The sequence below is a fragment of the Callorhinus ursinus genome, unplaced genomic scaffold (assembly GCF_003265705.2).
Source record: "Callorhinus ursinus isolate GAN/ISIS: 27379988/994484 unplaced genomic scaffold, GSC_fseal_2.0 scaffold57, whole genome shotgun sequence".
Lineage (NCBI taxonomy): Eukaryota > Metazoa > Chordata > Mammalia > Carnivora > Otariidae > Callorhinus > Callorhinus ursinus.
The window spans coordinates 6,010,900-6,033,957 of NW_027397119.1; the positions used below are offsets into that span (position 1 = coordinate 6,010,900).

The 23,058-nt window shown below is 53.4% G+C and overlaps 1 protein-coding gene across 2 annotated transcripts in view; it reads right to left on the bottom strand.

The window, feature by feature from the left end:
* The window catches only part of SYT2 (synaptotagmin 2), a 107,106-nt gene extending 87,608 nt beyond the window's left edge, over positions 1–19,498 (bottom strand). For both annotated transcript variants that reach the window (XM_025855294.2, XM_073884469.1), the window contains exon 1: positions 19,304–19,498. The gene's annotated coding sequence lies outside the window, so the exon portion shown is untranslated. The remainder of the gene's footprint in view (positions 1–19,303) is intronic.
* Positions 19,499–23,058: the final 3,560 nt, after the last annotated feature.

Here is a 23,058-nt window from a genome sequence, read left to right on the forward strand (position 1 = left end):
CACTGGGGCAGGGCCAGGCACAGCCACTAGAGAGAGGATCAGCCCAGGGGGACTCGACCCTGCTCCCCATTAGCACTGTGGTCCACGGGTGCTCCCTGTGGCCTTCCTGCTTCTGCCTGTCTTCTCCTTGTCATCCCTACTTTAGATAGACAGATAGACAGACGGGGTCTCAAGGAAAACAGTGAGGCCACAACATCTCTCTTTCCTTCTTGAGGTGGAGTCCTGAGGCCTCTGTCTCTAGGAGACAGAAAGCAAAGGCTAATCTGGGGCAGGGGCTTCCCACTCCCAGGTTCCCCAAGGAGCCAAAGACAAGTTATCCTGACACCCATCCCCTACACTCTGCTGGGCGGGGGGGAGGGGGGGGGCGGAGGCAGAGAACAGTTCCGGCTCCACCCAGTCCGTTCGTCCACCACCTTGTAGGGCCACTGCCCCTAACAAGCCCCCAACCCTAGCTTCCTGTCTCTTACCACGATCTCCAGGCCATTCTTTGTGCCCTGCAAAGTGAGAGCCCCGAGCGCATGTCTGTCTCACCTCCATCCTTCCCACTGAACATTCATGGCCTTTCTGGGGGTGGCCCCTGCCTGTCCCCCTCCAGCCTCATCTCCCACTGCCCCTCTGCCGGTATTTTTGCCCTCCTCCTTGGCCTTTCAAATCCCCGCAGGATACTTCCTACCTCCAGGTCTCTGGGTGTGTTGTAGCCTTTCAGCTGAGCTTGAGAGCTCAGTGACGGATGGATGGAACAGGGAGCTCTGTGACAGGGATCCCCCCTTGGCCAGGCACTGGAGAGAGCCCTGGGATGGGGATTCCAAAGGCACGTGTGGCTCAGACAAGGAGGGGGGCTGGTCTGTGAGAAACAGCCTTGTTTGTTTCTTTTCTTAAAGAGGAGATCCTCTTGCATACCATTAATATCTCCCTCTGGGAACCTGAAGCATGAAAGCTATCCTTTCCCTCCCCCGTGCCTTCCTATTTGCCAAGTCCTTTGCACCTAACACTGAACTGGAGCTAAAAGAAGCAACAATATTCTTTGCAGCCATCACAGTTCCGAGGGCATATTAATGGAATAGGAAGGGATGCCTGGGTGGCTCAGTGGGTTAGGTGTCTGACTCCTGATCTCAGCTTAGGTCTTGATCTCAAGGTTGTGAGTTCAAGCCCTGTGTTGGGCTCCATGCTGGGCGTGGAGCCTACTTTGAAAAAAAAAAATGATAATGGAATAGGGACAGTGCCCCAGATGGCAGCATGGGCCTGCTCCATGCTGCAGCCCATCTAGTCAGCCAGGGCCCCTCCTGCAGCAGAGGCCAAGAGAACAGAGACAACTTTCGCAGGCGGGAGCCTGGCTTTCTGGTCATGGTCACTCCCCATACCGAGGGCCTAGATTTCTGAGCAGAACACCAAACACGCTTTCACACTCCTACTGCAGTATGAATTCTGGCATGCCATTTAACTCTGAGTCTCCGCTTCCCCAACTGTAAAATGGGCTAATGCAATCTGCCATAGTGACCTCACTCTTCTCCTCTACCCCTAGCGTCCGAAGGGTGAAATGAGAGAATGTGGTGAAAGCCCACTGAGGTTTTTACTCGTTTCTTAGCAAGGATGACCCTGTCATTATAACACTGGCCTGCCCCAGCGGAACGACACAGCCAAGGGTCTACATGAGGCAGGGAACAGTCTTGCTAGATGTTCTGATTTGGCCTCCTGGACAGCGCCCAGGCATCGAGCGGAGAAATGTGTCAAGTTGGAAATGAGAGGGATTTGGCTCTAAACCCAAAATCCTGAATTGCGTTTTCCTCTCTGTTAAGCAAGCATTACTCATCCATCTCCTACGCCTGTGATGTCACGTGAGACCTTGGAGGGAGAGAGCTGCAGACCCAAAGAACAAGGCGATACACTTGGTTGCAGCAGGAGGGCATGGGACTAGAAGCCGGAAGAACTTCCTGATGGTGGCAGGAGCTTGCGAGACGTGGAAACGGATGGTCAGAGGCAACTGGCCCTATCTCTCTCCTCAGGGTATTTCAGCACTCAGGAGGGTGGGCTGAGTTAGGTTTTCATCCTATAGTTCTGCCCTCAGGCAGCCCCTCACCCAGCTTCTGGTGGGGATGGGAGACATGGGGACAGAGAGAAGACCAAATGGGAGTCAGGATTTATGGGTTCTAGTTGGGGTCTGGAGCTCCACAAAAGGTTAAATGCTCCTGGGAGCAGCATCAGGAAGGTCAACCACATACTGACAGAGTGGGCTGGGACTCAGCAATGTAAGGCACTCTCTTCAATCCCACCACGGAGCCAAGCCCCCATTGCGATTCTGGCAGTGTCCTCCCTGAATTCATGGCTCTGATACACTTGAGGGGGCTTCCTCTCCTCCCTGCTGAGCTGATCACACACACACACACACACACACACACACACACACACACTCCCATCACCCCCCCCACCCCCATGGGGGACCAACCAGCCTTCCCTGCGCAGCTGCTTGTCGCTGTAATTCCATCCCGGGATCCCAATGACATCATTCCCACAGGGTCAGTGGGGAAGGGGAGGAAGGGACAAGGTAGAGTTGGGGTAGGGAGAAAGGGCCAAGAGACTGTCACTGTAGACACAGCTCTGAGGAGAGGCACTGTGGGAGAAGCCCAGCTCCACAACCCTAGAGCTGTCTGACCTTCGGCAAAATCACTTAACCCCTCTGAGCCTTCTTCCTCATCTGCATAATAAGGCCATTCTACAGGGTTGTTGTTTTAAGTACCCCAGGGGCAAGGAGCATTGTGGGAGGGGGGGCTCCCCCATCCTCTGTGCGCTGTCAGCATCCCACTATTCCCTCTCAGATGTCCCAGGGGATGCACCCTGCATCTCATTTACCCCTAACCATTCTCTCTGTAGTTCACCATTCTGAATGTCGGGCAGTACAGCTACCCTTAAAGCAGGCAAGTCCAGAATAAAGGACTATGGGCCCCTCCCTTTTCCCTGTAAAGTGCACCCTGAGAAGGCCGCTCCACGGGACCCTCTGCACAAAACCCACTTCTCTTTGGGGAAGTGCCCCCGCCCCCCATGATTCTGAGAGTCAGGGAAACCCAGGAATCCCACACCTACCAGGAAGGCAGCGTGAAACATCTGATTACATGAACTTGCCACAGTCCCTGCTGAATATTTCATACGGGAGCAATGATCCATTAGTCACCATCAATTATTCATCCTTATCAGGGCCAGCGCCAGGCACGCAGCATGGGAGCAGCTGGAGCTGGGACCCACACCCACCCCACCTCCACTCCCCCTCGAAGGCAACCAGCCATCTCTCCCATCCCCCTGGCCCGCCTAGGGTCCTACCAAGCACCCATCTCTGAAAAGTGTGCACGGCAGTCAGATGGATATCACCCCACCGAACAGATGGCCAAGCAAGTCACAGGCCAAGCTGAGGCTGCCACACATGAGCTTCACAATAAGGATTTCCAAGAAATGAGAAAGAGATACGCTCTCTTTACCGTGTTCAACAAGCGTATTTGGCAGCAGGTTGATGTCGCAGAGGTGGCTGGGCCAGAGGTACCGGGTTATGTGTCCCTTACAAAGACTCCCATGGTCAGGCCAGCTCTGGCCCCATTCTGAAGGTCTCCTTTCTTTCAAAAGAAGTCACAGAGTCATGGATTCTCAGAGTTCAAGAGAAAGGGCCCTTAAGACCAACCCATCAGTGTGGCAAGAGCCCCTCCAGCAACAACAGTGAATGTACCTCAGGACAAGGTGCTCGTGTCTCTTGAGAAAAGCCACTGGGTGTTTGGACAGTTCTAATCCTTCAACATTCATTCAGTAAATATTTACTGAGTATCTTCCATGTGCCAGGCCCTGAATGAAACACTTGGTTTGCACCCAAAACAGACCAAATTTTTGCTCTATTAGGACTATCTTCCTCACAGTGGGTCAAAATTAGTCTCCATGTATCTTGTGCTCTCCGGGCCTAGGAGGAGATGAGAAATAGAATCGATTGTCTTTAAGACCAAAGCCTTGGGCTCACTGCAGTAAGACTGTGGGACTCACCTTGCTCCCCCAGGCTGGCCTTGTACCCCAAAACCACCTCCCTGTCTGGGCAATGGTTTTCAGGCCTGGACCTGAGCAATGGACTCTTGCTGCTAGCGGTTTAAGCCCCTAGTTCTCCCTCCCCCAATAAGAATATTGTACCCACAAATGTAAACACCAGTCTCCTCTGCCAAAGAAGAGACTTGCTCCACCTCTTCTTGCCCCCACTCCACTCCCAAGAACTGATTTTGCCCACTGGTGAAGTAGGCAGTGTTAAAAACGACAGAGGAGAGCACTGCCTTAAATATGTTCCCCAACAGTCTTCACCATCCCTGGAATCCCATCATTATTTACCCAGCCTTTTTTGGGTAGGCATCACTGCCTATTCAACACGCAGACGCCTTTTTGTTGGGAGGAGTGCCATGTTCAGCAGAAGAGCAGTTTGACTCTGTGCCTGGGGCTGCGGAATAAGACATACTGCACTGTTCTCAGGGTCAGGGAAAGGGAGATGAGGTGAGCAGACCCGAGTGCAGAGGATTGGGTAGCACAGGACAGCTGGGAGGCACTAGACATCTCTAAGGGGAGAAGCACAAAAAGGGGGAGATAGAAGGTAACCTGAATATTGCCTGGAATTTCCCTTTTGTGTTCGGTAAGTTATGGAGGGTTCCAAGTGATCCCACCCAGAAAGTAGAGCCTGAGCTGCCTCTCTAATGACCCAAAGGATGACAGGTACACATTCTCCCCCATGCTAAGTGCCCTGGACAGGGAAACAAAGAGTGTTTGGATTATCGGTTTAGCAAAATATATGGTGGTCAAGGAAGAAATGCAGATGCAGGGAAGATGAGAAAAGAAGGAACCAGATGATAGAAAAGAAGAGCTTCATCCCCCCTACAGGATTTCTGGGGGCCTGGAAGCAGAGAAATGACCCCATTCAGATGAACCAAAAGGCTGAAAAGGTGGTATAGTCCTCCTACAGGCACATAAGGACACAGTCACGGTCTGGTACTCTATCTTCTCTCCCACAATCACAGGCTGCCCCAGCCCTCAGAGCTCTGAAGAGCTTCCAGTCTCTGCCTACCCTACCCCCACACCTGGCCCCATGCCAATCTATGCAGCCATTCTTCGTCCTCCTGTTGTAGGCTGCTCCCACAGCAGCCCAGCTCTCCCACAAGTAAGGGAGGGGCTCATTTCTAACACCCTGCTGACCTGTCAGCACGGAGAAGACTGGATTCTCCACTCTAATTCCTACATAGCTCCCTCCCCTCCAGGGATGCCCAATCAGCTCCAGCTTCATTTCAGTACTCTATCTTCAGTTAAACTTCACATGACTGCACCCTACCACAAAATCCCTCCCCTCTCACCAACCCAGGCTAGGTTTTGCCTATGAGTGGAGTGGACAGTGGGGTGTCTGGAATAGTGAATATTACAGGGAAGATGCCCCTGCTCTAAACATTTCAGCAAGCTGAAGAGAGATGCAGGTCACGGACTTTGGGAGACCACAGCCAGATTCCAGGATTTGAGGTCATGTATTCCTATCACCTACTAGCTAAACTGGCCCTCCCCTAACCCAGACCAGGCGTGTCAAAACTACTTTTAAAGACCTCCTGGGAAAGATGATTATATAGACGCTCAGGCTCATAGGATATTTGGAGTTCATCCCTCTCATTTTACAGAGTAAAAAGTGGGATCCAGGAAAAGGAGGTAGCTTGGCCAAAGTCTCACAGTCAATAAAGGGTGATAACAATTTTCCACAACACCAATGGTCCTCTCACCCCTGCCTCTTTCTCCAAAATTGGAAAGTCGGGGCTTAGCCTGTGATCATCCAGCGCAGGTGCAGTGCTCTGTCCATGGTGCTGAACCTCCCAGTTCCCAAGCAGCCACGGTTTGCATTTCTTAAATTTTTTTACTTTAATTTTTTTTTTCAAGACCTGCATTTTTAAGCACTGTCGGTGTTGGGGCCTCTAGCATCATAAGGGTGCTATGGGAGATCCAGGGGAAAGTTGATAATATAATCCAGGAGACCATTTACATGAAGGAAGCCGAGACTAATTCCAAGGAGATAAACAGGCAGATGTCCAAGAGCATGGGGAAGGGGACAGTATACCATCCCTACTCCTTACCTCTTTTCATCACCTTGAACTGGGTATGGGCCCCTGGTTCTAAGGTACTGAGATTCAGAGAAGCTAAAAGTGAGAAAATAACATGACTGATACTGGTTAGTCTCAAAATTTCCAAGGGAAATTTTCTAAGAAAGAAGTCACCAGAAGGGAAGGCCAAAAGAAATTTGGAGGATATGTAGGTAACAGGAGAGTCTTCAGAAGATGTGGGGTGATTTTGAAAGGTTCTGCCATGAGCCTGGGGACTGGGTATCAGGATCTTTCAAGGTCACACCTCCAAAGTCCAGAATCATGACTGTGACCCTTCGTGGTTCCTTGGAATCAAGTGAGCGGAGGGTGGGGGATTTACAAAAAAGTAAATGCACTGTCAGGATTGTGTTAAAAAGAAGGTGAGTCTAGCCTGAGCCCCAAACCGGAGTCCATGCTGAAAAAAATCTAGAGGCCATATTCTTCACAAGGCCCTTGGTTCTTAACTCTCTTAACTATTGAGGCTGAATGACTGTGGCTTGTTAGCAAAGCAAATGTTCAGCATGTGTGAATGGACCCCATACAGAGGAGCTGTTTTATGGGTGCCTGGTTGGCTCAGTTGGTAGAGCATATGACTCTTGATCTCAGGGGTCATGAGTTCAAGCCCCGTGTTGGGCATAGAGCCTACTTAAAACAAACAAACAAACAAACAAACAAACAGCAGCTGTTTCAGCAAGAGGCGCACAGCATCCTGAATTTAAATGGGCAGCTCACATGGTAGCAGGCATCTACATATCCTGTTGCAGGTTTGACTCTCGTAAGGGAAGTCTCCTGATGCTGAGTTCACACACACACACACACACACACACACACCATCCCTTACCTCAGCAATATTATCCCAATACTGATAAAGAAGAGGCTTTTACTCTCCTAAGCCCTATTATGCCCAGCATTACTCTCTTCCCCTTCCTCCTCCTCCACCTCTTCCTCTTCTCCTCCCACACTGTGATATACTCATTGAATACAAGTCAACTATAACAACTGTGCTCACAGTCAACTCTCTCCAGCACATCTACATCCACACTCAAGAACCCTGGGATGCAGAGAATCTTGGCGGTCAATCTATCCTTTCTAAATATCTACCCTGTCCCAGATTTTCTTCTCTTTGGAGGTCACATCATCTGTTTGGTTTTCTGTCACAATGTCTAACCACATTTACCATTCAGAAATTCCTCTTTGTGTCTACCTGAAATATCCTTCATGTTCTAGGTTGCCTTTCTGACATTATGAATCACTAAAGATGAAGAGCATCTTCCTCAGTGGGAGTGGGGGGCAGGGTTTCATTGGACCTTTCATAATCTAGAGGCAGAGACACGCACAAGTGCAATACTCACCCCACCTATATACACATGGAGAACCTGTGACTGTGGGTAATAACAACAAAAAAAGCCCAAGGACACAAAGAACCCTTGAGATGGCATCTGATCTATCCCCCATTCATAGAGACAGGACTGCCTCAGGGTCCTCTGAGAAGGCCTCATGGGCTGCCCAATCCTATGCCCTCAAGGAGCCCATCTCCAGCCCTTGTTTCTGGGTCGTAAACATAAAACACCCTGGCCTCCTTTAGCCCCACACACAGCCACTCAAGCAGTCACATCACCAGCAACTAATACACTTCTCAGAAGCCATATTTATATTACAGCAGGACAAGAGAGCAAAGGTGTAATTGGGCTCGATTTGATTGAGTGTGACAATTGCAGTTAGCCACATGTGTCATCGAGAGATGTGAACTGGGGATAGTTTATGCTCAAAAACTCATTTCCAAGAGGACCTGACATCTTCCTCTTACACACATCCAGCAGCGCTGGCAACGCAAGATATCCACGGACTTGTCTGAGGGAGAGACCTCCTCGTAAGGTCATCTCTCCACCCCCACCCCCACCTCCACACAAACACTCCCACAGAAAAGCTTTTTCTCTGCTTTTCTGGAATACCTATCTGACACCTTCTCTTCATCCCCTTGCAGGCCTGCCACATGTCTCAGTGCAACAAGCACGAAAGTGCTGCCTAATGTCTAACCTAAACCCTGCTTGCTTCCGTTTCCAACCCTTGGTGCAATGACAGCAGCCTGTCCTGTTATGTCTCCATCGCTGATTCCAGCCACTCTGGGGACACACCTGCTGTGCTCACCCCTCCCTTTGTGACCTCCAAGAACCATGGTCCCCTGGCTCTGGGCTTGTTCTCTCCCCATGGCTCTCTGGAGTCAGTGCCCAAGGAGCTTTCCCATCCTTCTTCCTGAAATCCTTTCTCAGTCCCTAAGAGAACTATAGTTCGGCCTTTGAACACCTCTAATGCTTTTTCCAGGACTCTGAGAAGGGACTGCAGGGATTTCTAGCCAAAGATCCCCATTTTACAGAGGAATGAACAAATGCAAAGAGGGAAAATGACAAGCTCAGGGTCACCGGGGGAATCAGAAGCAGAGCCAGACACTCCCTTGCCCTTTGCAACCCAGAGCCTGCCTCACAGCTCCCTGGCAGTGACCTGAAGTTACCCAGGAGAGCCTACAGCTCTCCAGAGTTCATGAGTCATGGTAGCCATATGCCCACTATCCCCACCCTGCTAGGTACCCCCATTACAAGCCTTAGGGGCATTGAGCTCTTTTTACTTCACCTCGATTATCACAATTGTCATCAAATAACCAATTGTGTGTTTCTTTCCTTCAATGTCCTCCTTCCCTCAGACTATAAAGGTCATACCACCTTTATCACCACTGCAGCCTCGCTCATGAATGCTCATTGCATGAATGAGTGGCTGAATAAATAAATGAATGAGTGGGGGCCTGTGGAGGGGTGGCCGTGGCCAGTGTGGCACGAGAGAGGCTGTAATGCTAGGGGTCCCAGCTTCTTGCCTTGGCCCCAACACTGAGGAGAGGAAACAGGTAATGTCACGACTTTTCCTTTGCTAGAGAACTGGGACACAGAAAGGAGTCTTGTCACTATGGGGTCCACGTGAAGCAGCCCCCTGCTTTAGGGGAGCCCCTCACCTCAAGTTGTTGGTGAAAGGATTTAATGAGTCTACATGCTTTCTTACCTTTGTCCCTCCCCCCGCCGCCCCCCTGCCACATCCCCTCTGTCACTAGGGCAGTGACTGGTGCCCCAAGCCCTGGTCCCAGACACAGTCTCATTCACCTTCCCACCAAGAAGCCTCCTGCTTCTGAGCAACACAGCCCCCCCTCCCCAATCATTGCTGCCTCCAGAAAGGTCTAAGCTAACAGCCACAGCCAAGCAGGCTTCACCTACATTAGCTCCTAATCACAGATGGCAGCAGCCACAGGGTCTGGAAAGGCAGCAATAGTTATGGAGAAACCGCAGGTCCAAAATCTGCAAGCAGATCACATAGCTGCCATGCCCCGCCCCACCCCCCCACCCCCGACCGCGCCAGACCCCAGACTCCAGCCTAGGACCCCGCCCAGAGCAGTTCCTAGCCAAGCCGGGAAGTGGCAGGTGGAGGGGAAAGGAGAGCACATGTCACCTGGAGAAGTCCTCTCCAACCTGAAGAGAAGGTCTCAGATCCAATTTCATTCTCAATTTCCAAGGAATGTGAGAGGGAGGCCCCACTGCCCACAGGCAACCTGCCAAGAGCTGTGTGTACGTGTGGTAGGTTTGCATCTGTTTATGTGGAGTTGTGAATCTTCCCTAGTCTGAGCCAAGTGCTCCAGGATGTCACAAACCCCAGACAAGAAGGAAATGCTCTCTGAAAGTAGGGCAATGGGATGAACTCTGGGAGGGGCTGTTTTGGGAATCTGTCTGGCTTGTTAAGGGCCAGAGCTCTGTGCCCCAAACTGAGAGTCCTGGGGGTACCAACCTGCCCTATGGAAGCTGCCCCATCCTGCCTCTCTGTGCTTCCAAATTTACTGTTGAGTTCTCCCCTGCCCACTAGCTGCCAAGCCCAAGGTCTGTCTCCAATGCATCTCCTGGATCGAGAGGAAGAGCCAGAGGGACAGAAACACATTCAGGGGACTGAGATCGTGGAGGATCAGGAACCCAATTCCTGCTTTAGCTCACTGACCCCACAGGACAGCTTCCAGCGTTTCAACGCTCTCACCCCCCTCCCAGGAAAGGACAAATTGCTCCGGTGACCCTCTCATCCAGGAAGGCCTCCATTTTTACTGTTTCGGTCTTTCCCATTCCTGGTCCAGGATGAGCAGCCCAGGATGGCTGAGCCAGGGAAGGAGCCATGTGCCAGGACAATTAATTACCCAGCCTTGTGGCCACTGAAGAGCTGAGAGATGCGTGTTCCCCGCGGGGCCAGATGTGCGTGTGCAGACACCTGACCCCATCCAAAGGTGGTTCCTCCACCGTCCTCCAGGGCCTCCCTGCCCTGCCCTCCACTTGTCCTCCCAGGATGAACCGACCACATTCTTCAGTGCCCAAGCCACTAAAGCCACGGAAGAGCCATGAAGACTGCCTGTCCTTGCTGAGGGAGGAGCCCTCCCAGCCTCTCCGATCAGGGTGCTAACTCTTAATTACAACAGGCAGTTGTAACTCGGCAGACACAGCCTGTAACTCAGCCTCCAGCTCGCAGCTTCTGACCCCCAGACTCACCTGGCAGGAGGCAGCGAAGGACGTATTATAAGAGGAAATGGGGACTCAGTACAGCAGGAGGAATACGGCTAGACACAAAGAAGAACTTCCTTACTCTTAGGGGTGACCGTTAAGGACTATTTTACTTCTCACCAGGTGGCCCTTGGAGGTCCTGTCCAATATGGAGCTTTAGATCCCCTATACAAGATAGGCAACGGGAAGCTCTGCCAGCCCTCACTGTGAGATGACACCTCTAAAGGGGGCTGAGATCCAGGTTTCCTCTGCATCCCCAGAGCTGTGTGGACAGAACCAGTGTCCAGACTCCACCAGCATGACCAGTTCCGGAGAGAGCCCTGTGAATACCAGGCTGTGTGGCCATCTATCCACAGTCCAGCCTGACTGTCCCCCACCCACAGTCCAGCCTGACCGCCCCCCCACAGTCTAGCCTGACTGTCACCCCCAACAGTCCAGCCTGACCGTCACCCCCAACAGTCCAGCCTGACCACCCTGCCCCCCCACAGTCCAGCCTGACTGTCCCCCCACCACAGTCCAGCTTGACTATTCTCCCCACCCCACAGTCCAGCCTGACCTCCCCCATCTTACCAGTGTGTGGCCTGGGGGAATGTTGTGGCCGGGTGAGGGGGGCGGACTAACCTACGTTTGTATGTTGATTCAGCCCCCCACTAGCAGTGTGACCTTGGGGACATTAATTTCACATTTCTGAGACTCACAAAGGGGGTGAAATACCACACGCTCTAAAACAAGAAGGGCTTTATGTGTCCTTCTCATTTCTTCACAAAGAACATTAAAAAGATGTGCACTCAAGAGTCAAGATTTAATAAAATTTGTAATCTTTACTCCTCCGTCAAAGAAATTCTTAAGGGAAACTGGCATTTATGTATTTGTTTATTTATTTAGCAGGTGTGTGGTGGGGAAGAATGCAGTGCCTAGAACAGTTTGGTGCCCTGTCTTGATCCACACTAAAGTACCAGCAGTTCAACCCATGGCCTCGGGACCATCACTGCCAACATATTAAAAATGGCAAATAACGTTAGGATTATTTGGAAAATAGTTTTGACCTTATGGCTCCCCCTGAACAATTCTTGGGGAAGCCCAGGGGTCCACAGACCACACTTTTGAGAAGTGCTGTCCTAGGACATCTCATGTACCCTTCCCATGGACCGTATCCCTTGTGTGTTACTATCTCCGTTTTCAGATGAGAACCCTGCAGCTCAGACAGTTTAAGTCGCTTGCCCAGGCAGGACGTGGTGGGTGCTGTTTCTGTTATGCCCTGCAGAACATGCAACTGTGGGGCACGAACCCAGGGGGTGTCGGGCATCACCTCTCCGCCTTCCCCATCACCTCTCCTCCCCGTGCCTTTGGAGCTCACCGTCTATATCCCTGGGGAAACCTGAGGACACCTCCCGGCCTCTGCAGTGGAGAGGACCTGGCTTTTGCTACTGTCTGTTCCTCCTGGGCACTTCTGCTGCTCTTCTACCAGCAGGGGACCTGCCAGGCCTGGGGACCAGGGTCTCCCTGGGAAGCCTCAAACTCTGGGGGCTGAGCTGCCAGTTGCAGGCTCAGCCCTCATGTCCCCCCTGCCTCCTAGAGCAGCAAGCGCAGCGGCCAGCATCAAAGAGCTAATCCAATTTCTCCGTGGTGCTTGCCCGTCCGCTTCCTGCAATGCCAGGATTGATCTGGAACCAGGGCAGCCTTATTAAAGTGATGCCTTTTCCTCCTCATGGGCGAGTCAAACTGGGAGAGGGAGCCCTCTTGTCTTCCCTCAATTAACTCCAAGTGTCCTGCTGACTCCCACCCAACCCGCAGCCACCCTGTGCTTCCTGGGGCTTAACTCTAACTTACCTTGGCCCCTAGTGGTGAGGCTGGGTTTCAGCCCCCAGGAAGCACCCAGGATCCCAGAGCACTGAAATGCTATCTTCTTGTTCATCCTCTGTACATCCCTCAGACAGGGTGGACACACAGGAACCCAAAGGTTCTGCCATCTAATCTCAGACCCCCAACACTGGGCCCATGACTTTGGTCCATGGCAGTTGGCACAATATGGTTACCACGGCTAACAATGAAAATGGGGAGCCAAGCAGCCCCAAGGAGGATAGAGATAAAGGGCTGTGTGTTAGCTAAATACGCTTTTCTCCAAATCAACACAGGAGATGAGAGACAAGGAGCGTTCCCAGAGACCACCACCCAGGGCCCATGCCCAGGGTCCCTTCATGCCACCTGTCAGGCTCTCCTCCTCTCTAGGAAGGAGGCAAGGGATATGAAGTTGAGGTGGAGCAGAAAAAGGTAAGGTTAGACATCAGAAAGGAATTCCTTTCTATAAGGAGCATAAAAGCTGCTTCCCCAATCACTTGGGGGAATAAGAAGCTAAAGGAGCATGTCCAAGGCCCAGGTGAGCCTCCGTGACTTGGCCACAAGTCTTCTTCTTGCTGTCTTCAGGGGGCTGCTGGGCCTCGACCCAACCTGGTCTCCCCTCCAGGTTATGTCCTCAGTCTACTTGCGACGTCCTCCCCATCCCACCCCCATGCTCCATCTAAGAGGCCCCCTCATCCCATTCCTCCATTCATTTCAGTTTGCTCATCTCCCTAGTGCCAAGCTCCTCGTTACAACCACTTACACTCAATATTAAGATGTATGCCATAGTAATGGGTGAATGCCACCTCCAATTGCAATATTCTCTAATTGCTAAATTCCAGAGCTATAGCATTAACCCAATTACGGGAAGCCCTGCCAGGGGTCTCCATGGCCTGAGGACTCCCTGTCCCACCCAGAGGCACCTGGGTCTCACAGATGCCTCAGAGGAGCCTCCCTGACTCCCTGCTCAGCCACTGCCCCGCCCTAGTCCCAGACTGCCCAGTGATGAGGTCCTTGGGTTTCTCAGTCTCTCTGCGGAGGGAGGAAGGGAACAAGGCTCCAAGGACTGAGGGAAATCTGGTCCTGGCAGGCAGCTATCCTGGGGTTGGGAAGCTCTGGGAGCCCAGTCTCCTTGCACCCAGCCATCACAAATGCTCCTGGCTCCAGAGCTCTACTCTGGGTGTTGAGGGGGGGCACCCAGCAGAGAAGGAAGAGCCCCATGCTCTGCCTTTGAGGAAATCCCAGGCTGATGAACAATAGGTGGTTATTCTGAGCTCCCTTTTAATCCCTAGTGCCTTACACAGAATAGGTGCTTGGTCCATCTGAATTGGAAGTGGAAGGAAAAGGAGGAAAGCAGGAAATCAGGAAGAGGTGTGCTCCGGCCCGGCCGCTGCTTAGACTCTAGCTGCCCCTGCATGCCCGAGGGTTGAGTGCCAGGCTGTAAGTCCATGGGGATCTTGACTTCTCAAGCCTGAACTCTCTGAAGAAGAGAAGCAGTCAGGTACCAACTAGACACGAGCATAGGTACCATGCCTATGTCCTGTTGGGCTTCCGAGGATGACTTGACCAAATTGGGAACTTGCTGATGATGCCAGCACCCCGTTCAGATAAGGCCGCATGAGGCTGGGGGCAGATTCCCCGGGTGCCCCATCATTTGCTCTGCTCCATTCCACCAGGGCTCCTTCCTCCTCACTTCAGAGCAAGTGCTCCTGAAGATGAGAAAATCCTTACAGCGAGTCCCAGAGAAGCCCAACACCAGAGGGGGGGGCTGATTCCATTTCTCCAAGGGATCACTGCCTAATTTTGTGAAATCCTGCTACCTGATTTCAATGACTGGTCCCCTGCTTATACTCAAAGCATTAATGACTCTGGGGCCCCCTGACCATGTTGGCAGGCTGCACACTCTAGAGGGAGCTGGTGAGAAGGAATGGGGGGGGGGGGGGCCCCCCTGGGGAGAAAAAGTCCTCACCAATCAGCAACAGAAGCCTCAAAAGACCCCCCCCACCCCCCCACCCCCGGCAAAGCGCTCTGATCTGGGTTTGAGACCTCGCTCTGGTCTCCATGGTGTGAGATTTTAAACCAGTCACACAACTTTTCTGAGCCTTTGCCTCTTTGTTGTGAAGTGGGACTGTGATGTCTGCTCTGAGACCCCTGTGGTGGGAGACGGAAAAGCTCTACCACAGAGGGGGAAAAGAAGGGGGCAGCTTGAGAAAGGAGCAGGCCGGCGGGTTGTGCTGAGGGCAGTGTGGCTCACACCCGGTTCTGCCTCTCCTTGCCGGGCACGGTCCACGCTGGCTATGCCCTTTCTTCCGCCCGACAGTGAGTATTGCCTACAGCAAAAGATGAAATGTCGAGGCTCCAGACCAAATGGTCAAAAGGGGGGCGGCTCTCCTGAATTTACAACAGCAGGGCTGTCCTCTTCTTTTCTTGCCCCGGAGCCCCAGTTTGGGAGTTGCCTGGTAGCACCCAGCCCTCCGAGTGTCAGTGGCTATGACAACGGACCAAGCAACTCACAGCCTCCTTCCTGAAGGATCCAACCTCCCTATCCCAGCATTCAGTCCTATGGTCTCCTGACCAGACAGGTGGGGAAGTCTGTCCTAGTCTGGAAAATTATCCAGGGAGGAAGCTTTTAGGACATCTCTTGCATACCATGTATTTGGGGCATCCTTCCTGATGTTTAATTTTAGACCCCTTGCTGAAGCACAGACCTGTGCGTGTGTGTGTGTGTGTGTGTGTGTGCTGGGGTGAGCGGAGGGGGGCTGTCAACTCACAACGACCGCCCCCGGCCCTCTAGGCCCAGATCCAAATGGCCCCATCGCTCCGGCTCCTACCCTCACCTATCAGTTCCAGGGATGAAAACGAAGGGCTGCTGGGACAAATCCTGCCCAGAAATTAAGCTTTGGCAACATACGGCCTCATCGGGCATAAAGAACTGCCTGAGAGTCAGAGGGAGGAAATTCTGGAATGGCCACCAAAGAAGTTACAGCAGCTCCTTCCTTTGAGGTTTTTAAGATTAACAGAGATGGAAAATGCTCCAAAAGAGTCTGGGCTGCGGACAGGGAAAGGGCTAGGAGGGCCGGCAGGCAACAATGAAACAATAGTGGGGCACATTCGCCCGGCTCTCACCAGGTGCGAGGCGCTGCTCGAACCCTTTCCAGGCATTAACGCACTGCATCCTCGACGAAAGCTGCCTATGTCACAGATTCAGGTTTTACCTCCACTCCAGACAGGCAGACTGAGAAACAGCATTTGATTAACTTGCCCAAGTCAGAGGCAGGCGCCAAACCAGGAGGAACCCGGGCAGTCTGGCTGGGGGCACTAGACTGTCTCGATGACTTGACGTTTCACCCGTGGAACCGTGTTACCCGTCACAGACTCCCTGTCCTCCTGAGAACCCAGGACTGGATCATGGCGTCTCTACCTGGGTTTCTCTGACCTAGTGGAGGATGAAGAAGCAACTTGTTGCATGTGTGATGGTTATTCATGGAGGAAATTTAGAATTATATCCATCCAGGGCGCCATATGAATAAGTTATCATTTACTGGATGCTTACTACCTTGGGGGATAAGTATTATTACCTCAGATTTATAGAAGAAACCTTCCAGACCTGGTCAGGTCACGCCATTGCATGGTCTTGAGGCATCCTGTATGTCTTCCTAACAGGTGTCACGGTTGTGATGAAATATTTATGTAATAATCTGCTTAATCCTGTGTGTTATTTACTAGATGGTAAATGCCACAGGGGCAGGAACCAGGTGTGTTTTGTTCCCAACTGAATCTCCATGGCCTAACATACCCTCGGCCCATAGTAGACTCTCAAAAGCTAAAAGTTGAATTAATGTAGAAAATGATGCTGAGTAACTAAGCAACTTGTCTAGGCCTGCTGGAATGCAAAATCCACAAGGGCTGGGGGTTCTGTCTGTTCACTACTGTATCCACAGTGACTAGAACAATGCACATAGTAGGTGCTCACATAGTAGGTGCTCACCAATAAATATCTGTTGCATGAATGAATGAATGAAGTCACACACTTTGAAATTAGTGGCCCTGGGATTATGAACCCAAGCCTGTTGGTTTGCTGCTTCCTTTGTTAACCACTACCCTGTACTGAGTAAACACCCTCTATTGTCCAATCTGGTTTGCCACTCCGGTTCTCAAAAATCATCTCCATCACTCTGGACCTTCTGTGTGTCTCACTCAAAAAAAGCAGACCCAGCTTCAGCTAGAACCGAGATCAGGAAAGCCCAAATCCCAAGGGCAACTGAAACAGCAAGTCTAGTCTCCACGGTCTTTGACTATCCCCAAGGAAGCTTCTGTCCAAGGAGGGGGATGATGAGCTACCCTTCCAGCTCCTTGAACCCCAACTTCTTCCCCCTCCATCCTCACCATCCTTCCCATACCCTGGATCCCAGAGCACCCACTGCCCCTCTCTCTGCTCTCCTGACAGGGCTACACAGACTTCACAGGTCGGTGGGAAGAAACAGGAGACTCCACTGAGAGAGGACAGAGCCCAGGTGGAGGCACAAGGGCCGCTGGAGGTCAGGCTCGCCTGGGGCTGGGGAATACTGGCTCAGGGAGAGCAGGGAAGAGGCTTCTCCAGCCATCTCGAAAGCCCACCCGCCCACGGGTCCCTGCAGTACCAGGGACATTCCTATCACATCTGCATGGCAGCTGACTGAGGGTGAAAGGGAGAATGACCTCTGGTCTCCTCCTCCTAGGGACAGTGAGCCAGGTCTCTGTGATTCTGGAAGTAGAACACTTATATCTGCCTTCCCCTTTTTCAGCTTTCCAGAAGCTCCCCAGCTCCTCCTTGGGCAAGGCATGGAGAGTGGGCCAGAATCAAGCCCAAGAGGTCCCCAGAAGAAGCAAGTGCCCCCAGGGGTGTCCTAGAGGATGAAGCCAGGGATCTGTCCAAGAGCCAAGCAGGGAGAAACCAAGGACTGAGGGTTGAGCTGGCACCAGTCATTCCCAGGGGCATGGGGAAGAGAAGCAGGGGTGGGGCTGGGCTCCCCGGCCCAGGTCTCAATTTGTCTGGTGTGGACCCCTGACGCTGACTCACCCCTGGGGCCCTGACACAGGCTGCAGCCAGTAGTGGCTGCCAGGCACGCACACCAGGCACCAGGCACGCTCCCACTGCATCAGGGCAGGCCCGCCCCTCCCACCTGCCCCTCAGGTCCTGTCTTAGGGGCACTGGGCATGGCTCTTCTTTTGGCTCCTGGCGGGGGGGGGGGGGGGGGGGGGGGGGCGGGGTGGACACAGAGATGTTCCTAGCAGCCCAAAGTCTGCACTTGGACCTAAGCAGGGGGAGATGACTGGAAAGATGAAGGGCTCCCCTGCTCCCCGTGGTCACACCCTCTGATGAAGTGCCCAGGTTACCAAGAGCTGGATGGCTCAGGTTGAGGCTAATTGATTACACATGGGAGACCCTCTCAGGACAGCAGCAGGAGGAGAGGAGGAAGGGCACCCCCCAGCTCTCTCCAGGTCAGACTTTGGCCCACCTTCCTGTCTTTCTGGGCACACAGAGCCTAAGGACTTCTTCTTCCTTATGCCCACTCCATTCCAATCCGGGCCCACCCACCCCATCAGGCCTCTGGCCTTCTCTCCCCCACTGCAGTGCCCCTCTCCTGGGCCACCTCCGATGTCCTTGCACTCCTTTCTGCTGCCACAGGAGAAAGCAGCCAGAACACTCACTTCTCTACCTCAACAGTGAATGGGGGGAGGAGGCTGCAGAGGGAGAGATGGGGCTTTGGAGGCCCCCATACACACCATGGACCAGGGGTGTCTGGAAGGCACCTGTGGAATGTGGGAACGGAAGGGTGGAAAGGAGAAGGGAGGAGGGAGTGGGTTAAGGGATAGGAGAAGGGTAACTCATCTACCCTTTTAGCCAAAAAAATAAAGCCCCCATGTCCTGAGAGAAAAGGGGGTGAATAGAGACAGGTGAAGGGGGACCCCAAATGGGGAAGGTAAGTGAAGGAGTCCAGAAAAGCGGGGTGGGGTTGTCTGTACTTTCTGGGTCTGGGAGCCCAGCCCTAGGAAGGAGGGCTGAAGCAGGGACCGGACGTCCTAGGTCGTGCTGAGTCATGAGATTTGGAGAGAGACTAGGGGTGCTTCCATCCCCCTCTCGCGTCCCTGTCCCAGTTCCTCTCGACCCTCACTTCCAGATAGTCCCTGGAGTCTGCCCCCCCTCCCCGCCCCCCCCCGCCCTCTCCCCTAATCCACGGTCTCTGCCTTCTAGAGCCCCGCAGACCCTCCCTCCTCCTCCCACGACGGCGGGGCCGGGGGTCCCTGAAGCGTGAGGCGGGGGCGAAAGAAGCTGGGTTGGAGACGGCCCCGGCGGGCGGGGGGTGGGCGACACGCGGGGTGGGGGGCGTCCAGGAGAGAGGGCGGGAGCGGCTGGGACGCAGAGCCCGAGGGCTCCGGGGACGTCTGCCCGCCGCTCCGCTCTGCACCTCACCCGCCACCACCCCCCCCCCCCCCCCCCCAGGGGGGAAAGCTGCTCCCTCCTCCGCCCCAAGCCTGCAGAGCCGCGGGCTACTCGCCGCTTGAGCCCAGCTTCCCAAAACGAACCTTACACCCGCACGCGTCCAAACTCCCCTCTAAGGACGGTGCGGGCGCCCGGCCCCCTTGGCCGCGAACTTCCCGGACCCCACCCCCCCCCCCCCCGGGGCCCCCCCGCCCCGGTGGGGGAAAACCCCCCCCGGGGGAGAAAAACTTGGGGGGGGGGGGGGGGCCCCCCCCCCCCACGGGCGGGGGAGGGGGGGACGGACTTACACGGAGCGGCCAGGCAGGAGGGATCCCGGGTCCCCGAAGTGAGGGCGCGGCGGGCTGCAAGGGCGCGACGCTGGCCACGGTGCAGAGGGGCGTCCGTTCCCCCGGGGCCCGGAGTCCCCGCTCCGCCCCGGCCCCAACTCGGTCCGAAGTGCCTTTGCCGCAAGACTTGCTGAGCTTAGCAGTCGGCGCCGAGGCGGCGGCGGGAGGCGGCTGACGGCTGGGCTAGCGCGGCGAGCGCTGCAGTGAGGGGAGGAGACGCGGCCGCGGGGGGCGGGGCCGGCGAGGCGGGAGAGGCCGGGGCGAGGCGGGGCACAACTGCCCCGCGGGGCCTGCTCCCCTCCGCGCCCCCGCCTCCCGCTCAAGGTCACGGCTGCTGCTCCGGGTCGGGGAGAGTCGGACCCGGAGCCGGGCGCCCTCGTCCCCACCCGAGATGGGCTGTCACTCTTGAGCCAGCTCCCTCTCCCAACCCCCGGAACCCACTGCAGCTCAAGGCTCCATTATTGGCCTCAGGAGCCCCCGTAGCCATTTGGGATCTCTGAGCCCCTCTCCCCACCCGGTCCTCCAAGTGAGGCCAACTGGGGGGTTGGGGCTTCTGAGCCTAAAGGGTTGATGACGAAGAGGGGGGATGCTTGGGAGAAGTTACAGGTGGAGAATAGGGTGGGTGGGGGGAGAGAAAGCACGGGGAGGTGGCAAGGAAGGTGGGAGGAAGGGGAGGATCTGGAAGGAGGTGGAGGGGAAAAGAGGAAACTCCCATTTATTAAATGACACGGTTTTCCACACATGCTGGTTTCTTAATGCTTAAGACATCCCTTTAAGATGGGTATCATGCAGTTTGCAATGAGGAAACAGCCCCTGAATGGTACTTTGGCCAAGAAGCCACAGACACACAGTATGTGGTGGCATTGAGGAGCCTGGGGAGAAGAGTTGCAAGTACAAGGTGGAGCCCTTCCTCACCTACCCAGGAAGGGCGGGAGAAGGGGGCGCAGCGGGAGGAGGGGGCACGGCCGCAGTAATTGCTTACAGCAATTTGAATATCCACTTTAACTTTTTTTTTTTAAAGATTTTTTATTTGACAGAGAGCGCACACAAGCAGGGGGAGCAGTAGAGGGAGAGGGAGAAGCAGGCTCTCCGTTGAGCAGGGAGTCGGAAGCTGGGCTCGATCCCAGGACCCTGGGATCATGACCTGAGCCAAAGGCAGATACTCAATCGCTGAGCCATCCAGGTGCCCCTCCACTTTAACTTTTGTGGAGTCAACTTTTATAAAAGGACATTAGCACCCTGCCTCTCCTCTCCCATGGATGCTGGGAGAGGCTCCCATCAGGATCTGGCCTGACAGTCGGTCCTCAGTACTCAATCCTTAGTTACCTTAGTTACCGAGTGAAAGAGTAGGTGAAGGACTGCAAAGAGCAAATGGGATTTCGACTTGGGGGCAGGGAGGGTGCTTTTTCAGATCACTTTGCCAATAATGCCAGGTAGAACATGGAGACCATCCCCAGCCACTTTGCCTCAAAGCAAGGGGGCAGTGCTGCTACTCAGTGATTCTCACAAGGGAGATAATGAAGATCTTTAGGGAGTCCTAAATGAGACTGAAGCTGTGCCCACCATCCCCAAGGCTCAGAGGTCATCCCCCCCCTCACCTGCAGAGCATCTGCAGCAAAGGGCAGAGGAGGAAGCGGGGTGAGTGGGTCTAAATCTATGAGGGACTAAACCAGACCAATAACAGTCATCCAGCTGCCCTACACTTTCAAAGAGGACACTCGGTCCCACCCTTAGCCTCGTGCACCCCAGGACTTGTTGCTTCACCAGAGGGGCTCAGTTTGCTCCTTCCTGCACATACACCATACTGACAATGAATCTGCAGGACATTCATGCGGAAGGGAGCCAGAGAGAGCTGCAGCCTCCTCACACAGACCCCAGCCAAGCTAACTGGTCCCATTCAAGGGCCACCACCTGTCTCACCTTGTGATCAATCTGCTGCCCCCAAGTTCTCCTAAGTCCACCTGGGAGCCTGGGGTTAGAGGGTAGAAGAAGGCAGCCTGCCTTTCCAGACTATTTAGAGAGTCAATGCTGCAATCAATTTGGTTAAATGAAAAATGTGGTGTCCCTGGCTATGGCCTTAATATTCTTTTAATTCATCAGGACCAGTAGTATCTGGGTTATAAACCTAATCAGGAGCTCAGCCTCCCTCCCGCTTATATCCCCCAGGCTTCAGCTGGAAAAGGAAAGAATGGAAAAGACATCCACCCCCTCCACACCCAGCCAATTATCCCATACTTTGCTTTTCAACTGTTGGTCCTCGTGACAAGATGAGCCCTTGGTAGTCTTAGACCACCATCCCTGACTTGCGTGCTCTCCTATAGGGGCCATCCAGGTAGCAGGTCCCTCTGCCCCCATAACACATCACATAGCGACCTTGGAGGTGGGGAAGGGCTGCCCTACTAATTCCAAGAGTTCTCCAGGGAGAAAGAGTCTGGCTACATGGTTTCACGACCTTCCACTGAACAGGGCTGCCTGGGGGCTTCATTTTTCTGGTTTTCCACAGGTAGCAGAGAGGACAGAGCAGAAGTGCAGCATCTTCCCCCATGGCACCTCTCCCAGGATGGGGACCCAGGTTCCCGGCGCCCTCCCCAGTGGGTGGCTTATCTTCAGCTAGGCCCCCCTCTCCCTCAGGTCTGCTAGCACTTGCACTTCTAGCACTTGGATTGTTTTCCCCTCGGTTCTGGTGAAGTCTTTGTCTTCACAAAGCTTTTCAAAGCTCTGCTTGTCATCAGAGCAAATAGAAAAGAGCCGGAGACAGGAGAGCCGACCTTACCACAGGCCACGGGCAGCTCTGGTTTCCTGCTTTCTGTTCACACACATGCGAACACTAATACCCCCCCAACCCCAAGCTGCAGTTCCCATCCTCCCTCCCCTGCACACACCCGTATTTCTCTTCTGGAGCAGTTTCTATTGTTCCTGACAACTAAGCAAACGAGGATTAAACTCTCCACTGAAGCACACCTCCTTTACTGATGGGCATTGAGCAAACAGTTGTAAAAACTTCCTTATATGCAATTCCTGTCACTAAAGATCTTGGTTTTCATCTTCTGATCTGGGTTTGTGGACATACCCATCTCAAATGTATTTTAAAATTTTACTTGTTAACATACTTCATACTAAAATCCACTTAACTTTTAGATATTGCATAGAATTTTTTTTAAAGATTTTATTTATTTGACAGAGAGAGACACAGCAAGAGAGGGAACACAAGCAGGGGGAGTGGGAGAGGGAGAAGCAGGCTCCCCGCGGAGCAGGGAGCCCGATGTGGGGCTCGATCCCAGGACCCTGGGATCATGACCTGAGAGGAAGGCAGACGTTTAATGACTGAGCCACCCAGGCGCCCCTAGATATTGCACAGAAATGTTTTTAATACAGAAGACATTAACTCATTTGATGGGGCAGAAAAAAAAAGAAACATGAATAAAGTTAAATATCATACAATCCAGGGCAGTGATGACCCCAGCATGATTCTCAGAAAAATGATTTTCTCCAACAAATACTCTACCTGTAAGAGCATTCTGGAACTGTGGGTGAAACCAAAAGACTTCAGTGTTTCTATTTATCCCAGGTTGGTGTGTGGGGTTGAATGGGAAAATTTCCCTGAGGCAGAACTCAGCCAAATTTTGAGAGGGGGTACAGGAGGTGACTATCCAGAAATCTGTGTGTGTGTGTGTGTGTGTGTGTGTGTGTGTGTGCGTGTAGTAATATTCAGTCTG